General features: G+C 43.7%; 1 protein-coding gene across 2 annotated transcripts in view; it reads right to left on the reverse strand.

The window, feature by feature from the left end:
• The window catches only part of LOC106580749 (G-protein coupled receptor 4), a 51,413-nt gene that overhangs the window by 6,052 nt on the left and 19,875 nt on the right, over positions 1–25,486 (reverse strand). Inside the window, exon 1 of one of the 2 annotated variants that reach the window (XM_014162117.3) lies at positions 19,028–19,168. The exons of the other annotated variant lie outside the window; for it this stretch is intronic. The gene's annotated coding sequence lies outside the window, so the exon portion shown is untranslated. Of the gene's footprint in view, positions 1–19,027; positions 19,169–25,486 lie in introns of those variants that run through there. 2 annotated transcript variants of the gene reach the window in all.

A 25,486-nucleotide genomic window follows, 5' to 3' on the forward strand; every position in this document is an offset into this window, starting at 1 on the left:
AAGCCAGCTACCCGTGACTACAGGGAGGTGCGTACGAGGTGGAGGGCGTCATGTTACGCTGAGGTGCGCACCATCTCGCCTATACGGACGCACAGCCCAGTGCGCCCAGTACCAGCGCCCCGCAGGTGCCAGGGCAAGGGGAGCATCGAGCCGGAAGGGGTGATGCCAACCCTGCACTCAAGACCGCCAGTGCGCCCTTTCGGTCCGGTGTTTCCCGCTAGACACACTAGCATGGAGGTGCGTGTCTCCAGGCTGGTACGTCCAATACCTGCCCCACGCATCAGGAGTCAACAGTCGTCGGAGCTGCCCGCCAGTCAACAGTCGTCGGAGCTGCCCGCCAGTCAACAGTCGCCGGAGTGGCCGGACTGCGCTGAACTGCCGGAGTGGTTGGACTGCGCTGAACTGCCGGAGTGGCCGGACTGCGCTGAACTGCCGGAGTGGCCGGACTGCGCTGAACTGCCGGAGTGGCCGGACTGCCCTGAACTGCCGGAGTGGCCGGACTGCCCTGAACTGCCGGAGTGGCCGGACTGCCCTGAACTGCCGGAGTGGCCGGACTGCCCTGAACTGCCGGAGTGGCCGGACTGCCCTGAACTGCCGGAGTGGCCGGACTGCCCTGTTCTGCCGGAGTGGCCGGACTGCCCTGTTCTGCCGGAGTGGCCGGACTGCCCTGTTCTGCCGGAGTGACCGGACTGCCCTGTTCTGCCAGAGTGGCCGGACTGCCCTGTTCTGCCAGAGTGGCCGGACTGCCCTGTTCTGCCAGAGTGGCCGGACTGCCCTGTTCTGCCAGAGTGGCCGGACTGCCCTGTTCTGCCAGAGTGGCCGGACTGCCCTGTTCTGCCGGAGTGGCCGGACTGCCCTGTTCTGCCGGAGTGGCCGGACTGCCCTGTTCTGCCGGAGTGGCCGGACTGCCCTGTTCTGCCGGAGTGGCCGGACTGCCCTGTTCTGCCAGAGGTGCCCGGCCTGTCAGGATCAGCCCGAGGGGTCCTCCTGCCCTTCGGTCCAGCCCGAGTGGTCCTCCTGCCCTCCGGTCCAGCCCGAGTGGTCCTCCAGCCCTCCGGTCCAGCCCGAGTGGCCCGCATGCCTTCCGGCCCAGCCCGAGTGGCCCGCATGCCTTCCGGCCCAGCCCGAGTGGCCCGCATGCCTTCCGGCCCAGCCCGAGTGGCCCGCATGCCTTCCGGCCCAGCCCGAGTGGCCCGCATGCCTTCCGGCCCAGCCCGAGGGGCCCGCATGCCTTCCGGCCCAGCCCGAGGGGCCCTCCTGCCCCCCGGCCCAGCCCGAGGGGCCCTCCTGCCCCCCGGCCCAGCCCGAGGGGCCCTCCTGCCCCCCGGCCCAGCCCGAGGGGCCCTCCTGCCCCCCGGCCCAGCCAGAGGGGCCCTCCTGTCCTCCGGCCCGGCTCGAGGGGTCCGTCTGCCTGGCGCAGCTATCGGCTCCACCGAAGTGGGCGACGCCGAGGGTGGAGCAGGGTCCACGTCCTGCACCGGAGCCACCTCCAGGATAGGTGGGTTGGGGAGGGAGGGTGTAGCACAGTGCCGTCGTTGACGGCAGCCACCCTCCCTTCCCTCCCTTATTGTTTAGGGGTTATTGTTTATGGGTTTTGTTGGGGATTTTGTTTGTTGGTGTTTTTTCGTTGTTAGGTGCATTCCGGGGTCTGCACCTTGAGGGGGGGGTACTGTCACGTCCTGACCAGCAGATGGAGCTGTTGTTGTAGTTTTGGGGTCAGGACGTGGCAGTCTTGTGTTCTGTGTTGGTCTTGTGACTCCTGATCAGGAACAGCTGGGGATCGTTGTTCCTGATTGGGAGTCATATATGTAGGAGTATGTTTGTCACTTGGTTTTGTGGGTAGTTGATTTTGCACTGCTGTATGTAAGTACTTAGCCTGTAAAACTGTCGGTCTGTCGTTCTCTTTTGTTTATTGTTTTTCCCGTGTTCACGTTTATTTAATAAATTATCATGATGAACACGCAACCTGCTGCACCTTGGTCCATTTCCACAGAAGACAGCCGTTACAGCTACCCAAAATGTTTGACCCAAGTTAAACAATGTAAAGGCAATGCTACCAAATACTAATTGAGTGTATGTAAACTTCTGACCCATTGGGAATGTGATGAAAGAAATAAAAGCTGAAATAAATCACTCTCACTATTATTCTGACATTTCACATTTTTTAAATAAAGTGGTGAGCCTATCTGACCTAAAACAGGGATTTTTTTCCTTGGATTAAATGTTAGGAATTGTGAAAAACTAATTTTAAATGTATTTGGCAAAGGTGTATGTAAACTTCTGACTTCAACTGTCGCTTTATCCACAATGATAGAACAGGAGACCATTTAGGAGTTGAAAAACTCACCAGTAAATTTAGAGCAAGATTGGCCAGGCTGGTAGAGAGCCATAAAGCAGTGGTGTAAGGGCTGAGTGGCGTGCGCTGCATGCAAGTTACAGGGTCCAGTCCCCAGAGCACCCATGACAAGTTCTGTCACAGGCCGCCCTTTTGAGAGGATAGCTGTAGACTTAATGGGTCCATTTACAGAGATGGAATGAGGTAACAAACACATTATGGTTGTGTCAGATTACTTTACTATGTGGTCAGAGGCATATGCCGTACCCAATCCGGAAGCAGTAACAGTGGCCAAGAAACTGGTAGAGGAATTTTGTGTTGAAGCTAGGCGTTCCTCTCTCTATCCATAGCAACTACGGGAGAAATATTTAATCTTTTCTGAGAGATGTGTAATCTTTTACAAATGAACAAAACACGAACCACTCCACCCACAATCAGATGGTTTAGTGGAAAGAATGAACAGAACTCTGATCCACATGCTGGCACTTTTTGTTGATGACAATCAAAGAAATTGGGATGAGTTACTCCCAAATGTGATGATGTCATACAGGTGTAGTGTTCAATCTTCCACGGGGTTTACACCATACAGGGCGCTGTTTGGTACTGAAATGACTTTACCAGTTGATGTGGTTATGGGAACACAACAAAATGAAGGGAAACAGTATGTTTTTCAGTATGTGAAAAAGGTGTATGGGTATTTAAACACTAAGGGAAGCTGTAAAAAGAAATCACCTAAAAGCCACAGGTAAACAAAAGCAATACTTTGATCTGAATATGACACCCAGAGGTACGAGGAAAATGAATATGTTTGACTTAGAGACTACCAGAGGAAAAAGGGGTTGTCACCCAAACTGATAAAGAAATTCAAGGATCCTTTCAAAATGGCAAAGAAACTGTCAGATGTGCTGTATGAAGTAGTACAGTGTAATGAACCTTATCATGCCGTGGTACACTACAACAGGCTCAAACCTTACTTTGGGGTTGTTTCAGAACATGAGGTCCCTGGCACGGGACAAGAAACTGAGTTGAGCATTGACTCATTTGTGCCTAGTCAGTCGTACTACCCCTCAAGGAAACAGGATGCTCCGAGGAAAAAGCAACCAATGTTGCCTAGGTTACCCTTCAGGAGAAGGGTGGTGGACATTGTGAGACTGTGGGCTCCAAAGGATATAAATGCCTCAGTGGAACGGGAACTGGACACTGTCAGGACTGAAAGCTCAGTCAAAGACACAGAGACTCATATCACACAAACGGACGTGAACACCGAGCTGCCCTGTGCACCTGCAAGAGAAAGTGTCTCCTTTGAGAAGATCACATGGGTCATGTGGTTAGACCCCAAATAACTATTAGGAGGCCTGTTTTGAGTTTTCACACGATCAAAGCATTCTGAATGTGTTTGGTTACTGTATACTTCTCAGAGGGTATTTTCTGTGTGTTTGTCCAGGTTATTAAATAGGGTATGTTCAGTTTAAGAAGGGGGTAACGTAATGTTTTACATAATTGAAAGTCTCTCAGCCTATCACACAATGTTCAGGGATGATAACTGCTGAGGGCCTAAAAAGGTGACACTTTTTTGTTGTTGCATTGAAACGTGCAAAAAATCCCTGCTAGGGGGAAATGCAGGTTTTAACTAATTCAACAACAAAGAATATGATCTACATGATTAGTCTCTGTGTGTAAAATAAAAAGTGGTTAATGTGAACCTGACTCACAGCTAAAAAAAAAATGTAAAGAAAGCAATCCAATGGTATTTGTTGCCTAGATTTTACTGCATGTAACGCCCTGGCCATAGAGAGGGGTTTTTTGTTCTTTATTTTGGTTAGGCCAGGGTGTTACATTGGGTGGGCGTTCTATGTTCCTTTTTCTATGTTTTGGTATTTCTTTGTTTTGGGCCATGTGTGTGGCTCCCAATCAGGCACAGCTGAAGCTCGTTGCTGCTGATTGGGAGTCACACATAAGGAGCATGTTTTGCCTTTGGGTTTTGTGGGTAATTGTTTCTGTTTAGAGTATTTTCCTAACAGGACTGTTTGCTGTCATTTTTGTTGATTTTGTAGTGTTCTCTTGCTTTTTTGAATTAAAATTCTAATGATGAACACATCCTCTGCTGCACCTTGGTTCCCTCTTACAGACAGCCGATACAGAATTACCCACCAACAACGGACCAAGCAGCAGAGGAAGGAGCAGCACAAGGAGGGGCACCAGGAGAAAAGCTATCTGGAGTCATGGACTTGGGAGGAAATCCTGGACGGGAAAGGACCATGGACTCAAGCTGGGGATTATCGCCGCCCGCAGTGGGAGATCGAGGCGGCGAGAGCTAAGAGGCGCTGGTATGAGGAGAGGGAGCGCAACGGACACGGGAGGCAGCCCCACAATTATTTTTGGGGGGGGCACACGGGGAGAATGGCGGAGTCAGGTGGTAGACCTAAGCCAACTCCCCGTGCTTACCGGAAGCAGCGTGGTACTGGTAAGACACCGTGTTATGCTGTGGGGCGCACGGGGGCACCAATGCACGTTCAAAGCCCGGTGCGCTACATAGCAGCCCCCCGCAAGTGCCATGCGAGTGCAGGCATCGAGCCAGGGCGGATGGTGCCAGCTCAGCGCGTCTGGTCTCCAGTGCGCCTCCTCGGTCCAGGTTATCCTGCGCCGGCGTTGCGCACTGTGTCTCCAGAGCGCTGGGAGGGTCCAGTTCGCCCAATGCCTGCTCTCCGCCCGTGCCGGGCCAAAGTGGGCATTCAGCCTGGAGTGTGGGTAAAAAGAGTGTCCGTACCAGAACTCCAGTGCTCCCCCACAGCCCGGTTTATCCTGTGCCACCTCCCAGGACCAGGCCTCCAGTGGGTCTCCCCATCCTGGTCCATCCTGTGCCACCTCCCAGGACCAGGCCTCCAGTGGGTCTCCCCATCCTGGTCCATCCTGTGCCACCTCCCAGGACCAGGCCTCCAGTGGGTCTCCCCATCCTGGTCCATCCTGTGCCACCTCCCAGGACTAGGCCTCCAGTGGGTCTGCCCATCCTGGTCCGTCCTGTGCCACCTCCCAGGACTAGGCCTCCAGTGGGTCTCACCTGTCCAGAGCTTCCCGCCAGTCAACAGTCGTCAGAGCTGCCCGCCAGTCAACAGTCGTCAAAAGCTGCCCGCCAGTCAACAGTCGTCAAAAGCTGCCCGCCAGTCAACAGTCGCCAGAACTGCCGGAGTGGCCAGACTGCGCTGAACTGCCGGAGTGGCCAGACTGCGCTGAACTGCCGGAGTGGCCAGACTGCCCTGAACTGCCAGAGTGGCCAGGGACGCCCGCCAGCCCGGTGAGTCCTGTGCCTACGCCTAGGGCCAGGCCTCTGTCCTGTCTCCCCAGCCTGGTGAGTCCTGTGCCTGTGCCCAGGGCCAGGCCTCTGTCCTGTCTCCCCAGCCTGGTGAGTCCTGTGCTTGTGCCCAGGGCCAGGCATCCATCATGTCTCCCCAGCCTGGTGAATCCTGGGTCAGTGCCGTCGGAGCCGCCAGGGACGCCCGCCAGCCGGGCGCAGCCAGGGTCGCCCGCCAGCCGGGCGCAACCATCGCCGCCCGCCAGCCGGGCGCAACCATCGCCGGGCGCAACCATCGCCGCCCGCCAGCCGGGCGCAACCATCGCCGCCCGCCAGCCGGGCGCAACCAGGGTCGCCCGCCAGCCGGGCGCAACCATCGCCGGTCGTCAGCCGGGCGCAATCAGCGTCGCCCACCAGACCTTTGGCGCGGCCAGGTGCGCCACATAAGAGGGCGACGTCAAGGGTGGAGCAGAGGCCACGTCCCGCACCTGAGCCGCCGCCGTAAGAAGGCCAACCCGGACCCTCCCCTTCAGAGTCAGGTTTTGCGGCCGGAGTCCGCACCTTTGGGGGGGGGGGTACTGTAACGCCCTGGCCATAGAGAGGGGTTTTTTGTTCTTTATTTTGGTTAGGCCAGGGTGTTACATTGGGTGGGCGTTCTATGTTCCTTTTTCTATGTTTTGGTATTTCTTTGTTTTGGGCCATGTGTGTGGCTCCCAATCAGGCACAGCTGAAGCTCATTGCTGCTGATTGGGAGTCACACATAAGGAGCATGTTTTTCCTTTGGGTTTTGTGGGTAATTGTTTCTGTTTAGAGTATTTTCCTAACAGGACTGTTTGCTGTCATTTTTGTTCATTTTGTAGTGTTCTCTTGCTTTTTTTAATTAAAATTCTAATGATGAACACATCCTCTGCTGCACCTTGGTTCCCTCTTACAGACAGCCGTTACACTGCAAACGACACAAGTCTTGAGAAAAAATTTGATCCAGCTAACAAGATACTTAACAATGTTAATACTTGTTCCACCACACTTTCTCCCTCACCTCAAACTTTCAAAATACCAGTAGTTTTTCGGTTACAGCTCATGAAGTACGCTTCATCACCTTCTCACCCCCGTCTCAGTGGTCAGGCTTCTCACTTAACGTTACACCTTCGTTATCGTTCAGGGAACAAGCTGCTGTAACTGGCAAGCTTCATTTCCAGAGCGCACGCTGATGCTGTAACTAGTAAATTGGTTGTCTCTTCTTTCTTCAGTCGCATGCTGCATTCTGTTGTTATGTTAAGCCAGAATTGCTCCAAACACGCATCACTCGCTCGTTTACAGCCAGTAGTGATCCAAATCCCCCCTCTCCCAAATGTTTCTCATCAGATCTACACGAATCACGTAGGTCACCTATTTTGGATTCAAAACTGCGAATTTCGCCGAAAGGTGACTAGTTTGCATCCCTGTATGTTATGCAAATGAGTTACTGTATGTGCCGATGCGGGAGGCATGCTGAGAGAGTTTTTGGGAAGACATTGTGTACACTGTCTGTCTGTTCATCCAAATAAAATACAACTTCATTATTCCATGGGAAATCAGTGTCCGAGAATGTTTATGCTAGTCAAAATGCGAGTTTCGTTGGCCTTACAGGTTCGATTCACTATGATGTTGGGGTTATTTTAGGTCTTGTTTTGAAGTTTTCACAGATTTAAAGCTTACGTTGATCTGGTTTCTTTTTAGGAAACAAATATGAACACTGACACTGAAGAATGTGGTCTGTGCCTACTGTCAATTTCAAATGCTTATCTCAAGAGTTTTTGCATGCAAGGGAGGAATCTTAAATAATGTAGTTGTGACCTCTACCTGACCCTGGGATAAACTGGACTTAACATGCTTAGTATTTGGTTGACTTTGAAGTTAATCATGCACAGGTTATTCTATTAATGTTCTTTAATGAAGCCAGTAGGTTACACACCCTGGTGATTATTATTTTACTTAGACTGTGTTGACAACTCTTCCTTCATGGCTCAGTGACCACACCGATGTTCTCATCACACCTGCGATAGTCTTTTGAAGGTTGCAGGCGTACTGACGACATTCATCAGGTTCAACGTCTGCCAACAGCTCGCTTTGGCTTATGAGCCTCCGCCTGTATGATGTAACTCATCAGAAGGGTGTTTTGTCCTCTGTCCTCCTACCTGGTCAGTCAAGCCCAGAGACCTGATTGGCTGGATGACACATGGAATTGTGCTCTGGATAAACCTGTGCCATATTGGACGTTACGCTAGCCAGTGGTTTGTGAGGGCTGGACATTGTTGGCCACACAGCCTATAGGTTCCAGTGGGAGCAGCAGGGAGAACTAGGGGAGCCTGTGCTAACCTGGAACACATCATGCAAAAAAGCGTGGTGTTTGATCAGCTGCCATCTAGGATTATCGAAGCCCCGCCACACGAAGCCCGCCACATTGGCTGTCGCACCCAGCACCCCCGCACAACGCATTTGCCCTTCACTCCCATAAATGTGCGTAGCTCACACTTTTTGCTCACTCTTACAAATGTCATTTCCGTTCAACTGATTTTAGTCTGTAGCTCGTTTGTTTACTTTTGTGTCACCGGTGTCCATTGTCAAGGGGGTACATGTTGGATGTCTTTCCCTGGGTATATTCAGCTATAGTTTATGTGAGAGTGTGTTCTCACACCATAATACAGTGTGTAACTGAAACTAATTGAAAACATTCATGCGGATCCTTGATGAATGATGGATCCCAATTTAACTAAGTCTAATTACACAATGTCATTGTGAGCCCCACCACGATCTTGGTGTCACCTTTGTGTAGAAGTTAACATGATGTCCTAACTCATGCAGAGTGTTGTTGGTCTGTGCCATTGTACACTGGTAATTGGGACACATGTAGGACACCCTGTTTAATGAATGAATAATAGTCTAGACGTTTCCATAGAACCACAGGTCTCACACTGTGTTTAAGTACTCTAACAAAGAGTTCAAACGTTACAGGAACTTCCCAGTGAGCATTTCTGAATGTAGAGTGGTTTAACCATGAACAAAAGCTGATGGACCTAACATAGGGAGAAAGCTCTCACTCAGACACAAGATTACAATGTGTTCTGGAGCATCAGAAACTAGTTGGCGGTTAGCCAAACACTCATGCTGACAGTGAAACACTGGAGTAAAACTACTATTCCTCAGTGGCAAAGTGGCATTTTTTTTTGGGGGGGGGGATGTTTTGCATGTTATTTTGGTAATAATACGTGTCACATTTCAGTTTGCAAACAATGTATTTAGTTAATAAAGCCGCATACAAACATGGTCTCTTTTTTGTTTTCTTGAATAAGGCAGCTCCAAAATGCAGGTGTTTCAGCCTAGCTCAGTGCTTTCTGTGGTGGTGGGACAGCCAGCGGAAATACAGAGCGTAGGTTTGGTAATATTCTAGTTGCGCCGTGATTGGCTCAGTGTTCTGTCACTCATGGGGACACTACGTCACCGCAAAATCTACGGGGAGAGCTCGAAAATTCAAGCCCTTTGGGTGCTGCCATAGAGTTACATTACTTGTGCCCATCCAAGAAGGCATTAGTTGTGCCCATCCAAGAATTATATCTACAGTATATCAATCTTAGCTAGCAAGCTAGCAGTCATCATCATGAATCAAGTTGACAATCTACTGGCAAATCCTTTTCAATCCTTGTCATATGAAGAGAAATTAGATATAAAACGTCTCGGTGCTCATCGGCCATTGTACATAAACATTACACAACTAGTCAGAAATCGCAAATTCAACAATGAGTGGTTTGGAAGGAAGCAGTGGCTAACTGCTAGCATCTTAAAGTAATCATTGCTTCCCCTGCCTGCTATTCAGTGGAGAGGGTGTTTGGTCCAAGTCTGAGTTTAAGTATTTAAAACATTTGTCTGAAAGGGTCTCAAAAGGTTCAAAAGTCAAAACTCATGTCGACATTCACTATTATTGAAGGAGAATGCGGCTCCATACTTATTGAAGCAAGTCAGCCATAAGCTCCACTCTTGGGACAGCTTAATGTAGACCCAATTGATGTAAAACCTAAAAGTTTGTGGTCGCTGTTTGTAACCGTTATAATGCATTTCATGTATTGTTTAGAGTTGTGTAGTGGCTTTGCTGGCATGCATCTTTCAAAAATTGGTTGTTTGCCCCACCAAGTCCGACATGCTAAAATCACCACTGCTACTCCTAATAATTGTATGCATAAACACAACAACACAAGTACATCCAGGTCAAAGGGACCTAAACATAGTCTTCTTAATCTTAACCCATTAGACTCTATACTGTACCATCATGAACTAGTGAAAATGATATGTAGCCAAAGGAAAAACACTAGGATACATCTATTGAGATTAGCATCTATTTGGTTAGCTTTGTTTAACTAATCCTAATGCCAATGAAAACAGAGATTGCACAGTATTGAACTCACTAAACACATTGGCCTTTCTTTGTTTCTTTGGTTAATTTAGGTTAGTGGAGCATTTAGCTTCAGGTTAGTCAGGATTCACACAGCGGAAGAACAGCGGCCTCCAAACACCTGTGAGTTATTTATTTTAAACATATCAGATAACTGTGATTTATTGTTCACAGTTACTGTATATCTATTTAACCAACCTTCAAACGTTTCATAATGGTGACTTGCGATCTTTAGATTCAACAACAATCACCATTTTACCGCACATGAATAGGTGCGTTTGTTCAATTGAATTAGCAGGGTCCCCTTGCCAATGGTCAAACAGCACGTATACTTAAAACTGCCTAACACTGTTAAGCCTGAGAACCAGTTACCATAATATCATAATTTGATCTATTTCAGCCCGGGACAAATTGTCAGTGTTGCTTGGATTGGGATGGGAAGCACATGATGATGTGAGCCTCATCCAGACAGTTCTATCTCCCATGGTGATGGCTGTCCAAGTCGCACAGCAACCACTCAAACTAGTAAAACTATTATTTTTCTGACAGACAGAAGAGTAACCCTTTTGGTGAACCCTATGGTGAACGGACGATTGAGAAGCTAGCGCCACAATAGACAGTTCATAATCGATTTATTTAGCTTATGACTTGCTTGTGATGAACTTCTGTACTGTCTAAAGAATAATTGCTTTGACGCAAGTGACATGGTGAATACACTCCAGGTAATATATGATTCTATGATCAGTTTTTTCCTAGTCCATTCCTTACCTCAACAGTAGATTGACCTCACTCCAGATAAGTGCTATACCGTCACCATAATGACCCAACATCACTTAATATTAGTAATGGTAAGGATGGTTGTTCCCTTCCTGTAACATAGCCAGTTGGACAAGTGACATCACAAGTTGGACAGTGTCACAGGCATTCGCAAGTCTGTGTTTTGGACAGGCGTCCCAGTGGACGGCCCAGTTGGTCCCAGTTTAATAATGAGTCTAAACACATAGGCTTCCCGATGGCCTCGGCGAGGACCCTTCTCTGTCAACTCCCTTAGGTCTGGTGGGAAAGACCCTGAGTTATTGAATCAGTTTCATAACAATAAACACAGTGGGGGTGGTGAGCACGAACCTGGCATCCTTTTAATCAGCCACCAGCAATGCCCGGGAGAGAGAGAGGCGCTTATGTTTCCCCCTCACTTAACGCGAAAGAGAGAGAGCAAGAGAGAGAGAGAGAGCAAGAGAGAGAGAGTGAAACAGGATGACGGGTCTAAAATTGAGCTGCATGATTATTCATTCATTAGGGCAGATTAGTGAGAGGATACTACACTACGAGAGGGCTTGGCAGGTCTCTTAAACAGGCAACAAACAGAGGGGTCAGCTAAGGTTTATTTGTATTCAACTGAATGCATAAGGCACAGGGAAAGGTCAAAGGGCTAAAGGGATCATGTTGACTGCACCTCCCTGACTCTGGTCTCTGAATAACTTTTACTTTGTATTCTAATGGGAATGCATTCATTCCATAACTGTGATTAAGACATGGGTTCATCAGATAGTTCTGATTGTGAGATGATAAGCATTCAAATAATCAATCAGAGTGCAAAAAAATATCAATCTTAAAAACATGAAATGTACATTATTCTGGTATGTGTAATTTCATCTCCCAAATATATACTTGATTACCCACTGGTTAGACAGGGGGACCAAAAAATGATATTGAAAAATTGTTTTAATGACTTGATTACTAATCTACTCCCTTCCCTGAAAATCCCACCCTCAATAATTATTTGGCAGTTCTGAAACTCTGTTTCTGTGACTCACAAATATCCTGCTCCTCAACAATCCCACCCACAGTGATAGATTGACAGTCCAAACTGTTAAAAATGTGGTCAGGATAACACAAGACAATGAGGAAATGAAATTGGAAATGGGAGTAATAACATTGTTTTACCCAATATGAATTAGAATGATGTACTGTACTTCGTAGGTTAACAAAATACATTGTTAAATTGCACATTAAGTTTTCATTGTCTTATTGTCACAAAATAATGCAATCACAATAATGTAGCACAATTACAGATGTGAATGTCGATTTATCTTTCAAAAAGTGTCTTTCTCAATATGGCAGTGTTATCTGGTAGGGCTTTGAACAAGAACTGTCAACTTGAAAATGCAAACTAGAGTGTTGCATTTAAATTTGGTCACATAAACATAATATTACTAACGTATTATGAATTTGATCATTATCATTATAAAATGTATTTTTTTTTTTTTTACCAGCTATATATATAGATAAATTGCTGCCCTGAATCTGCAATAGAAATAATAAAGTTCTGGCAATATGGGTCATTTTTTAACAATTTGGGTTAGAGCAGGGGTCTCCAACCTACTTCATACCAAAACATGTTTTACCATGCTACTCATATACAGCCTGCATATGTTGTTATTGTGTGGGCCTAACTGGATGAATAGAAACAATGAACAGCACTGCATACTGTAATTGCGTGTTGGTTCTTAAAACCACACAATTTGAACAAAAATCATTTTACTGTAGCCTACCTTATAAATATTTCCATTTTAAGATGAGGAAATAAAAGGGGTTTATATTTGAACAAATATGTAGCCTGCACTTACAGGACTAGGCTACTATAAATCATTATCCGATTCTTTTTAAATTGTAATTCTGTTTAATAAAAGGCCTTTTAAACAACACAGTAGGCTACATAGTTGACAACAAATCGTGAAGAAACAGAATAATCATGAAAAGTATGAGGACTAACCAAAGGGTAGTCTCAGCAAGCACATGACCATCCTGCTTTCCCTCCTTTTCCCCCCCAACAGCGTTTTTTTTGTTGCGCTGTTGTTCGAAGTGCTGTCACATTACAGTGTCACCATGACAATGTTTCAAATGAACTTGTCTCTGCAGCATACACATTTGATGCAACGAGAGTAGAAATGGCTTATTTGGTCGATATTACTTACCAAGCCAAGAAGAGCTGTTTTATAGAGATACAAATATCCTGTACTTTTCCCTTTTTGTGCATATGCGCATACAGACACAACTACTAAGCATGCAGTTTTCTGGTAGGCTGATGGAAGGGCAGGCTACCCAGAGTCAGAGGCAGCGATACAGCGATGCCAGGCTGCCAGGCTCATCATCGTTCTTACAGGCGAAGTGAAATGATACAATGAATTTGCTTTTGGTGCACGCCACTAAAATGATATGTAACAACACCCTGAGTGCATCGGAAAATTAAACAACGATACAATAGCACAACAAAATATATATTTAGGCAGGTGCCTTTTCATTTTAAACACCAGTGATGGAACTTGTGCTTTCTAACCGCACTGAACCAAAACAGCGGAGCAAAACTTTAGAATGGTCAAAAACCATTCATCTTAAGGCGACGACGGGTGCAAAATGCAATCTGTTAATTATTATATCATATATAAAATGGACATATCTATTGTAATACAGATTAGCTCCAAACATGACTAATCATTGAAAATAACAAATGACCCACTGGATCATGTTCATTTTGAAAGTGGGGATGCAAGCTGCTTCGTTTGCCACATTGCTCAGGCGCCTATACCGCTGGGCACGCACTGGTTGAATCAACGTTGTTTCAATGTAATTTGTCCACCTATTGTGAAGTGAGGTCAACGCGGAAAATACCATTGAATTAAAAAATAGTAATCAGTCAGTACTGTTTTCATTTCATTTCAACCAGCGTTGTAAACATTGAAATTAGGGTAAAACTTCAACTTAAATACATTGACTTAACCTGACTAACAGGTTGTAATTTCAACATAATCATCAGAACGATGGATACGTTTAAATTCCAAGGAAAATTCACCCTATAAATATTTTTCATCCTACTGTATATTCAAAATAGCCTATATTGGGGTGGTTGAGATTGTGTTGAATTTTTTATTTTGATAAGACACATTTTATTTGATCTTGTTTCGATGTTGATAGTAAAATGCTATGTTTGAATCAACGTCATTGTTTCAACGTCATGCCATCAACTTAAATAAAAAGGTGCCGTATATTGATATAAAATGTGAAGACACAGTTCAACGATTCCAGCATGAACACTGACTCCTACTGGAAATGCAGTTCAGTGTGAATTAGTCCACCATCCAGATGCCTTCCTCTATGTACCCTGCTTATGTATGGAAACAAGGTGTGTTTGATTAAGCTGAGCTATCATGTCAACACATTTAGACATTGATCTGCTTCCATACTCATTTGCATAGACTACCTAAATAACATTGAATCGTTGAAAGTTACTCCTCTAACTCAAATAAATATGTCTAATCAAATGTGGAATTCGACGTACTTCCAACCATCCCATTATACACGGAGTATACCAAACATTAGGAACACCTTCCTAATATTGAGCTGCACCCCCTTTTGCCCTCAGAACAACCTCAATTCGTCGGGGCATGAACACTACGAAGTGTCGAAAGCGTTCCACAGGGAGGCTGGCCCATGTTGACTCCAATGCTTCCCACAGTTGTGTCAAGTTGGCTGGATGTCCTTTGGTGGTGGACCAGTCTTGATACACACGGGAAACTGTTGAGTGTGAAAAAAACCCAGCAGCATTGCAATTTTTGACACAAATCGGTGCGCCTGGCACCTACTAGCATACCCTGTTAAAATATTTTGTCTTGCCCATTCACCCTCTGAATGGCACACATACACAATCCCTGTCTCAATTGCCTCAAGACTTAAAAATCCTTCTTTAATTACATTGATTAAGGTGGATTTAACAAGTGACATCAATAAGGGATCATAGCATTCACCTGGATTCACCTGGTCAGTATATGTCATGGAAAAAGCAGGTGTTCTTAATGTTTTGTATACTCAGTGTATATTGAATATAAGATGTAAAATATTTGTTGTGTTTCTACGTGGTATTTAAACGTATACATAGTTCTGATGATTATGTTGAAATTAGATCGATGTAACAACATGTTAGTCAGGTTAATTCAATATATTTAAGTTGAAGTTTTACCCTAATTTCAACATTTACAACGCAGGTTGAAATCAGATGAAAACAGTGCTGGTTGATAACTTTTTTCAAATCCAATGTATTTTCCACATTGATTCCACGGCACAAGACAAATTACGTTGAAACGACGTTGATTCAACCAGTATGTGCCGGGTGGGTAGGTAATGACATTAGATATCTCATGCTAACAGTTGCTGCTGACATAATAACTGGTGGAGTCGAAAAATAACATCTAACCAACATAATACAGATGCTGCCACTCATACATCTAGCTATGAATCACACATATTACTCATCAAAAGAAATGAAAGTCGTAAAATAATAATCTTTAGAGGGATTACTTGCTTCACTGATTCTAAACCCACAGGATGCAGCTGTACACTAGGCCAACACAAGCCAATATCAAGTCCAACTGCCATTGGAAATAGGTCTTGTGACATCACAACATATACTGTACAAGATGAAACCCTGATGAGGGAAGCATACCTGTCAAAGTGTTGGTATCTATTACATGTATTGTATAGGAGCCATGAGAATGCGTGGGTGTTATTTTCTTAATGTACTGTACCATTAACACAGCAATGCTGTCGACAGAATGTGGATAAGAGTTGAGCGCTTCTTTAGGTTCAACACTTTCGAGTTCATATGTTGTTGTGCTCTCCGGGGAATCCTGCTCTTCCAGCTGGTGGAGAGGCCACACTGTGCTGAGTCTCTGGTGTCACACAATGTCCTGTACCGAACTCAACTGAACCAGAGCTAGCTGACTGTCGAGGGCATCTGTTTTCAAGAGTCCCTGTCACCACTGTTTGGAGTATGTTTGCCAGAGGCCAAACTCAGATGTGAAGACACAGGCACATTGTGTGGCCACACTGGCCTGGTGATGGCTTTGAAGTGATCTAATGTTCTCCTTTTTGTAACGGTCAACACAACATCTGTTCAAATTAAGAACTGCTCACAGCACGTAGTTTGGTTTTTCACAAGGAAGCAGAGTAGTGCACAACTATGCCACCCCCACAATGTTCACATTCAAACTATTCATATAGTGACAAATTTTACTTTGCCTTTTTCAGGACTCTGTAAGGTGACTAGGTAACAGGAAGTATATTCAATAATGCTTCATGTTTTCATTCTCAAAATAAGTCATTTAAAAGGCCCACTGCAATCAAAAATGTGGTTTCCTGGTGTTTATATATACTGTAAATAGTTTTTCTATATTTGTACTATTTTCTACATTGTAGAATAATAGTGAAGACATCAAAACGATGAAAAATCACATGGAATCATGTAGCACCCCCACACCATCACACCATCATCCGGTAGCCTACTCTGCATCTCACAAAGACACATCGGTTAGAACCAGAAATCTCACATTTGGACTCATCAGACGAAAGCACAGATTTCCACCGGTCTAACGTCCATTGCTCGTGTTTCTTGGCCCAAGCAAGTCTCTTCTTATTATTGGTGTCCTTTAGTAGTTATTTATTTGCAGCAATTCGACCACGAAGGCCTGATTCACGCAGTCTCCTCTGAACTGTTGATGTTGAGATGGGTGTGTTACTTGAACTCTGTGAAGCATTTCTTTTGGCTACAATTTCTGAGGCTTGTAACTCTAATGAACTTATCCTCTGAAGCAGAGGTAACTCTGGGTCTTCCTTTCTTGTGGCGGTCCTAATAAGAGCTAGTTTCATCAAAGCGCTTTATGGTTTTTGTGACTGCACTTGAAGAAACTTTCAAAGTTCTTCAAATTTTCCAGATTGACTGACCTTCATGTCTTGACGTAATGATTGACTTTTGTTTCTCTTTGTTTATTTGAGCTTTTCTTGCCATAATATGGACTTGGTCTTTTACCAAATAGGACTATCTTCTGTATACCACCCCTACCTTGTCACAACACAACTGATTGGCTCAAATACATTAAGAATGAAAGAAATTACACAAATTAACTTTTAACAAGGCACACTTGTTAATTGAAATGCATTCCAGGTGACTACCTAATGGAGCTGGTTGAGAGAATGCCAAGAGTGTGCAAAGCTGTCATCAAGGCAAAGGGTGGCTACTTTGAAGAATCTCAAATATAAAATATACTTTGATTTGTTTAACACTTTTTGGTTACGACATGATTCCATGTGATATTTCATAGTTTTGATGTCTTCACTATTATTCTACAATGTAGAAAATAGCAAAAAAATAAAGAAAAATCCTGGAATGAGTAGGTGTGTCCAAACTTTTGACTGGTACTGTATATAAAAGGGCATTCCTTATTTAATAATACTGTGAAATTGTGAAAATGATCATGCCCTTTTAGTGTATGAGCTGTTTGAAAAGACCACCTGAAATTTCAACCTGTTTAGGTGGGATGGAGTTTTGGCCTGCCTGGTGACATCACCAGGGGCTAAATGAGTTAATAAACTAATAAGAAAGAGAGTTCCAAACCTCTCTACCAATAACAGATAGTTTTCAGTTTCCCCTCCCCACTCAGACCACTCTCAGACAGTCATAGCAAAAGTTCTGTAAAAAAAAAATCTTAATTTTAATTTAAAACAATTACAGTAAGGTACTTAATTGTTATCCAGAATTGTTTTCATATTTTATTGTTTTAAAGACAGTGATAGTCAGAAATGTAGGTTAAAGGGGAGACAGAAACAGAGAGGAAGGACAGAGATGGGCCTTGGACCCACATCGCCAATGGTATATGGTTTAGAGTCCTGGGGGGCTAGCCACTAGGCCAGACTCCGGCACAAATGCATTCCTTTCTTAACGTATAGGTGATGACAGAGACTTATCACATCTAGTCTAACTGGATACCAGAGCTGACAAGGAATATATTTCAAATGTTAGGCTACCCTTTTTTACATGCATGATTATGTATCCTTTTGATTACTGATAACTAGGTGTTTGGATACCTCCTACATCCTGCCAGCTGTGCTTGTATTTGGATGTACACTAGCTGGAACTGAAAAATGCACTCATAAAAGAGATTGTTGAAAATGTACATTACACAGCCAAACAAAACCACAAGCATGATAACAGAGTCATGACCAAAATATAAGTAGCAAAACCAGCAATCCAAACCCAGTACGGTGGGCAAGAGATAGTTATCACGCTTGACATATGATAATCATAATTATCGTCACTCACTCTGACCGTACTGTCTTTAAGTATGAGTTGTTGACTGGCATAAGACCAAAGCTTTGTGTGTGTATGTGTATGTGTGAATATATGTGTGTTTGAAATTTCTATCAAAGATGAGGTGGTTGGTGAAAATATCAAGATAAGAAGTGCCCCAACCCAACCAGGAGCAAGAAAATTCAATTTAGCGAGGAACAGGGAGAGGGAGATGGATAAGAGGCGCTAAGACCAAGTCAGGGACACATTCATTACCCAGCCAGTCTCTACTCTTCTGACAAAAACAACGCCCCGCTCTACTTTACAGAGGCTGGCTTTGATCATGGTCTCATCTGTTTCTTTCTGTTTCATCTGACTAACGGATCATCTGAAACGTGGGCTCAATAGGGTCAGCATAAGTGTTTCATGTGCATGAGATCCTGTTTATCTGTTATAAGATCGCAGAAAGCAATGTGCTTGCTGCTCAATAGACACTTTGGTTTCAGTTCCTATTTCATCGATGTAAAGCAGCTCAGAATGGGAGTTGGAGGCATGACCACACAGTAGATCATTACAGCTTTGCTAACCATAGGGGTAGTCTAGGTGTCAGGGCAGTTATCACCGTCTAGACTATGTGGTGTGCTCAGTCGTCAACATGCACTTAGCCCCCTAATTAGGATTATGTCAGGATTTTGTTTTGGTAAAGGTGTTAAGAGCAAACAGTAACATCTCCTATGCAGAGCACACCCACACAAGCACACAAACTTACTTCACCATTGTCGCAATTTGTCTCTCCAAGGCTACTACAGTACCTACGAAACATAATTAATTTGAATGCAGGGAAACCGAAATCTGTCTTACCCAATTTCTACCAGCATGTCACCTTTGCAACTAGAGGTCGACGAAACTCTAGATCACCTTTACTCCACACACAGAAACGCATACAAAGCTCCCCCTTGTCCTCTATTTGGCAAATGGTTAAAAGGAAAAACTCAAACAGGAAGTACGGTCCCAGCTCAATACGGAAGTGGTCAGATGAAGCGGAAGCTAAGATACAGGAGTAACACTGCTCCATACCTCTGTAAGTTATTTATTTGATCATATCAAATATAACTGTGATTTACTGTTCACAGTTATATCTATTTGACCAACCTTCATACGTCCATAATGGTGACTTGTGATTTAAATATGCTGACCCTCAACACGGGGGCCCCTCAGGTGTGTGTGCTTAGTCCCTCCTGTACTCCCTACTCACCCACGACTGCATGGCCGCGCTAGACTCCAACAGCATCATTAACCTGTTTGGGCTAGGGGGCAGTATTGAGAATTTTGGGAAAAATATGTGCCCATTTTTAACTGCCTCCTACACCAACTCAGAAGCTAGAATATGCATATTATTGTTCAGGTTTGGATAGAAAACACCCTAAAGTTTCTAAAACTGTTTGAATGGTGTCTGTGAGTATAACAGAACTCCTATGGCAGGCAAAAACCTGACAAGGTTTCATGCACGAAGTGGCCTGTCTGACAAGGAGTCGTGCGTCTTGCATCTGTTTATTGAAAAGTAAGGATCTTAGCTGTAACGTGACAATTCCCAGGGCTCCAATAGGCTCTCAGAAGGCGGGAAAATCATGAAGGTTGACGAGGCAGCCTCAGGCTGAAACAGATTATCGACTTATTCAAGTGTCCCATTAGGTGACAATGGGATGAGGCGTGTGCGCGATTAGCCCCCGTGGAGTATTTTAATTCGGCTGTTTAGTTTATTGCAGATTCCCGGTCGGAATATTATCGCTTTTCTACGAGATAAATGGCATAAAAATTGGTTTTAAACAGCGGTTGACATGCTTCGAAGTATGGAAATGGAATATTTAGACATTTTTTGTCACGCCATGCGCAATGCTCGTGACCGTGGATTACCATTCTGATAGTGTCTAGAACTCACGAACAAAACGTTGCTGTTTGGATATAAAGATGGATTATTTGGGACCAAACCTACATTTGTTATTGAAGTAGAAGTCCTGGGACTGCATTCTGACGAAGAACAAGAAAGGTAAGAACATTTTTCTTATAGGAAATGTGATTTTGGTGAAGGCTGAACTGCGTGGGTGTCTAAATAGCTAGCCCTGTGATGCCGGGCTATGTACTTAGAATATTGCAAAATGTGCTTCATCCGAAAAGCTATTTTAAAATCGGACATATCGAGTGCATAGAGGAGTTCTGTATCTACAATTCTTAAAATAATTGTTATGCTTTTTGTGAACGTTTATCGTGAGTAATTTAGTACAATTGTTAGTAAATTCACCGGAAGTTTGCGGGGGGTATGCTTTTTCTGAACGTCACATGCTAATGTAAAAAGCTGTTTTTTTATATAAATATGAACTTGATTGAACAGACATGCATGTATTGTATAACATAATGTCCTAGGTGTGTCATCTGATGAAGATCATAAAAGGTTAGTGCTGCATTTAGCTGTGGTTTGGGTTTTTGTGACATCATATGCTAGCTTGAAAAATGGGTAGTCTGATTATTTCTGGCTGGGCACTCTCCTGACATAATCTAATGTTTTGCTTTCGTTGTAAAGCCTTTTTGAAATCGGACAGTGTGGTTAGATTAAGGAGAGTCTTGTCTTTAAATAGCTGTAAAATAGTCATATGTTTGAGAAATTGAAGTAATAGTATTTCAAACGATTAAAAAATCGCGCCACTGAAATTCAGGTGGCTGTTACGTAGGTGGGACGAATTCGTCCCGCCTTGCCCATAGAGGTTAAGTTTGCTGACGACGCGATGGTGGTAGGCCTGATCACAGGTGACGATGAGACAGCCTACAGGGAGAAGGACAACAACATCTCCCCCAACGCCAGGAAGACAAAGGAGCTGATCATGGACTACAGGAAACGGAGGGCCGAGCATGCCCACATTCACATCAACGGGGCTGTAGTGGAGCAGGCCGAGAGCTTCAAGTTCCACAGATTTCACATCACTAAGGATCTATCATGGTCCACACAAACCAACACAGTTGTGAAGAAGGCACGACAACACCTCTTCCCCCTTAGGAGGTTGAAAAGATTTGGCATGGGACCTCAGATCCTCAAAAGGTTATACAGCTGCACCATTAAGGGCATTTAGACTGGCTGCATCACCGCTTGGTATGACAACTGGTTGGCATCCGACCACAAGGTGCTACAGAGGGTAGTGTGTACGGCGCGAGCTCCCTGCCATCCATGACCTCTATACCAGGCGGTGTCAGAGGAAAGCCCTAAAAATTGTCAAAGACTCCAGCCACTGAAGTCATAGATGCTTCTCTCTGCTACCACACGACAAACAGTACTGTTGCACCAAGTCTGGAACCAACAGGAGCCTAAACAGCTTTTACCCCCAAGCCATAAGACTGCTAAATAGTTAGCTAAATAGTTAATCAAATCGGCATTGTATCTGCATTGACCCTTTTTGCACAAACATTTTTTACTCATCACATACACTGCTGCTACTGTTTATTATCTATCCTGTTGTCTAGTGACATTACTTTCATTAACCTCTTGGCATTCCCCTAGGATAGGGGGCACTAAAGCGATTTTTGAAAAAAAATTGTGCCCATTTTAAACGGCCTCCTACTCAAACTCAGAAGCTAGGATATGCATATAATTAATACTTGTCGATAGAAAACACCCTAAAGTTTCTAAAACTGTTTGAATGGTGTCTGTGAGTATAACAGAACTCATATGGCAGTCAAAACCCCGAGACAGATCGAAACAGGAAGTGGAATTCTGAATTGCGAACTCAACTTCATCACGTTGCCTATTAATCACACCGTGAGCTATGCTTCATTGAGCACTTCCTATTGCTTCCACTAGATGTCCCCAGTCTTTACAAAGTGATTTGAGACTCCTACTGTGAAAACTGAATGAATGAGACGCAGTGGAACGTGGTCACACGGAGAGGGCCATCACCATTATGACGCCGACACCCCTGGTTACCCTCCCCTTTCGAAACATTTTGAAACACAATGCAATCGTCCCCCTCGAATCTTATTGGCTCTCTTGTTGAAAAACGCCCTGAAGATTTATGTTATACAACGTTTGACATGTTTGAACGAACCTAAATGGGAAAAAAATGCATTTTGTCGAAATGGCTGTCCCGTGGCCGACGGAAGTTTTGGAGCAGCCTTCAGACGCGCTAACAAGAACAAGCTCTTGGAACATAAAGGAGTATTTTTTCGAACGAAAATACATTTGTTGTGGACCTGGGATGCCTGGAAGTGCTTTCTGATGAAGACAACCAAAGGTAAGGGATTATTGACAATAGTATACAAGACTAGATGTGATATGCGATTGTTCCAAGATGGCGCTGACCTGTAACGTTAGCCTATTTTTCAGAGTATCGCATCCCCTTTCATCGCAAAGTATGATTACCCAGTAAAGTTAATTTTAAATCTGGCATTACAGGTGCTTTCAAGAGATATTCATCTATAAATCTTAGAATGACAATATTACATTTTAAAAATGTTTTCGAATAGTAATTTAGTAAATTGTAGCGCTGTTTCATTGGATGCATTTGAGGGAAAATAGTTAGTCAACGTTACGCACCAATGTAAAATGCTGTTTTTATATATAAATATGAACTTTATCGAACAAAATAATGCATGTATTGTGTAACATGATGTCCTAGGTGTGTCATCTGATGAAGATTGTCAAAGGTTAGTGCTGCATTTAGCTGTTTTTTGGTTATTTGTGATGCATGTGGTTGGTCGGAAAATGGCTATGTGGCTACTTTTACGATATACTCCTCTAACATAATCTAATGTTTTGCTTTTGCTGTAAAGCCTTTTTGAAATCGGACAACGTGGTTCGATTCAGGAGAGGTGTATCTATAAAACGATATAATTTGAAAAAAAAAAAAAAAAGTACAATTATTACATTTTGTTATGCTAATGGCGATAGGATTTTTCGCTGGATGTGGACGGAGGCCGCACAGGGGTTAATCTGATGACTGTTATTCATTTAATCAACTAAATATGTTTAATTGTTACCCAATTAAATTAATCATCTAACAATTAACTCATTAGGATTTGGGGCACCACGGAAGAGGTTGTTTAAAGAGTTAACATCTCCCAAATTAAACTCTAAAGTTCTTTACCTATCACATCCATAAAACAGTCAATGTATTAATCATTACCTCATCTTATCATCATTCTGAACAGTCGTAACCTCATGCATCTGCAAAAAACCCAACCTTACTCATGATTCAGTACTACACAAATTGGTTTAATTATTTATTTACTAGATAACTAAATAATAACAGAGTAAACATACACAATTTACATGAGACAAATGTCCCTAGCGGAGTGATAAAATATGGCGGCTTGTACACAACGAATGAAAAAGGGTGGGGAAGAGAGAGAGAAAAAGGGACACTAATCGTGGATACATTTTAGAACTATTCTCACATTAATCATATACTTTGCACATGAACTGCTGCCCGTTTGGAATAAGAAATCATGAATGTATTTACGTGTGAGTGCCTTGTTTGCCATTTATCTCTGGTAGAACCAGGCCTTCTTAGGAAGGATGTTGGTTGGCCTTTCAGCGGCATGCTTGTAAAGCTCTGATTGTCCGGAAGGCTCCGGACCCGTCTCTTCTACTGTTGTTCACTCTGGAAGATAGCCAGCTGTGAGATAGCCAGCCGTGTAGACGGTTCCCATTGGTGATGAGAGTAGTAGGATAGTCTCACTTAGATTCGCTTTTCTCGATATCTGACTTAGGACAGCTAATCAGCCGTACCAGTGATTGTCTGGGAGGTGAGCTTCTCGCCTACACCTCGTGTTGATTATTCAGGGATCAGGATTCAGACCACTTCACATGCACAGCTACAACCTGGCAATGTTCTGGTCTAAAGGAAGGTGAGTTTATTTCTAGTGATGCACCGATATTTCATGTTTGGCCGATACTAATATCCGATATTTTCCTTGGCCCCCCCAAAAAACGATACCGATAATCGATATTTAAAAAATTTTGCGGCCTGTTAACCTGTTAGGGCTAGGGGGCAGCATTTGCACGTCTGGATAAAAAAAATGTACCCGATTTAATCTGGTTACTAATCCTACCCAGTAACTAGAATATGCATATACTTATTATATATGGATAGAAAACACTCTAAAGTTTCTAAAACTGTTTGAATGGTGTCTGTGAGTATAACAGAACTCATTTGGCAGGCAAAACCCTGAGACATTTTCTGACAGGAAGTGGATACCTGATGTGTTGTATTGACTTTAAACCTATCCCATTGAAAAACACAGGGGCTGAGGAATATTTTGGCACTTCCTATTGCTTCCACTAGATGTCACCAGCCTTTACAAAGTGTTTTGAGTCTTCTGGAGGGAGATCTGACCGAACAAGAGCCATGGAACGATGATGTCCCATTAGACACCTGGCGCGCGAGTTCATGTTGGGTACCCTCGTTCCAATACGTTATAAAAGAGTATGCATTCGTCCACCTTGAATATTATTCATGTTCTGGTTAAAAAAGGCCCTAATGATTTATGCTATACAACGTTTGACATGTTTGAACGAACGTAAATATATTTTTTCCCCTCGTTCATGACGAGAAGTCCGGCTGGCTTAGATCATGTGCTAACAAGACGGAGATTTTTGGACATAAATGATGAGCTTTTTTGAACAAAACTACATTCGTTATGGACCTGTGATACCTGGAAGTGACATCTGATGAAGAGAATCAAAGGTAATGGATTATTTACATAGTATTTTCGATTTTAGATCTCCCCAACATGACGTCTAGTCTGTATCGCAACGCGTATTTTTCTGGGCGCAGTGCTCAGATTATTGCAAAGTGTGATTTCCCAGTAAGGTTATTTTTAAATCTGGCAAGTTGATTGCGTTCAAGAGATGTAAATCTATAATTCTTTAAATGACAATATAATATTTTACCAATGTTTTCTAATTTTAATTATTTAATTTGTGACGCTGACTTGACTGCCGGTTATTGGAGGGAAACGATTTCCTCAACATCAATGCCATAGTAAAACGCTGTTTTTGGATATAAATATGAACTTGATAGAACTAAAAATGCATGCATTGTCTAACATAATGTCCTAGGAGTGTCATCTGATGGAGATTGTAAAAGGTTAGTGCATCATTTTAGCTGGTTTTATGGTTTTGGTGACCCTTTCTTTGACTTGACAAAACATTACACACAACTCTTGTAAATGTACTGTCCTAACATACTCTAAATTTATGCTTTCGCCGTAAAACCTTTTTGAAATCGTAAAACGTGGTTAGATTAAGGAGATGTTTATCTTTCAAATGGTGTA

Source organism: Salmo salar, chromosome 20 (genome assembly GCF_965601325.2).
Source record: "Salmo salar chromosome 20, fSalSal1, whole genome shotgun sequence".
Taxonomy (NCBI): Eukaryota; Metazoa; Chordata; class Actinopteri; order Salmoniformes; family Salmonidae; genus Salmo; species Salmo salar.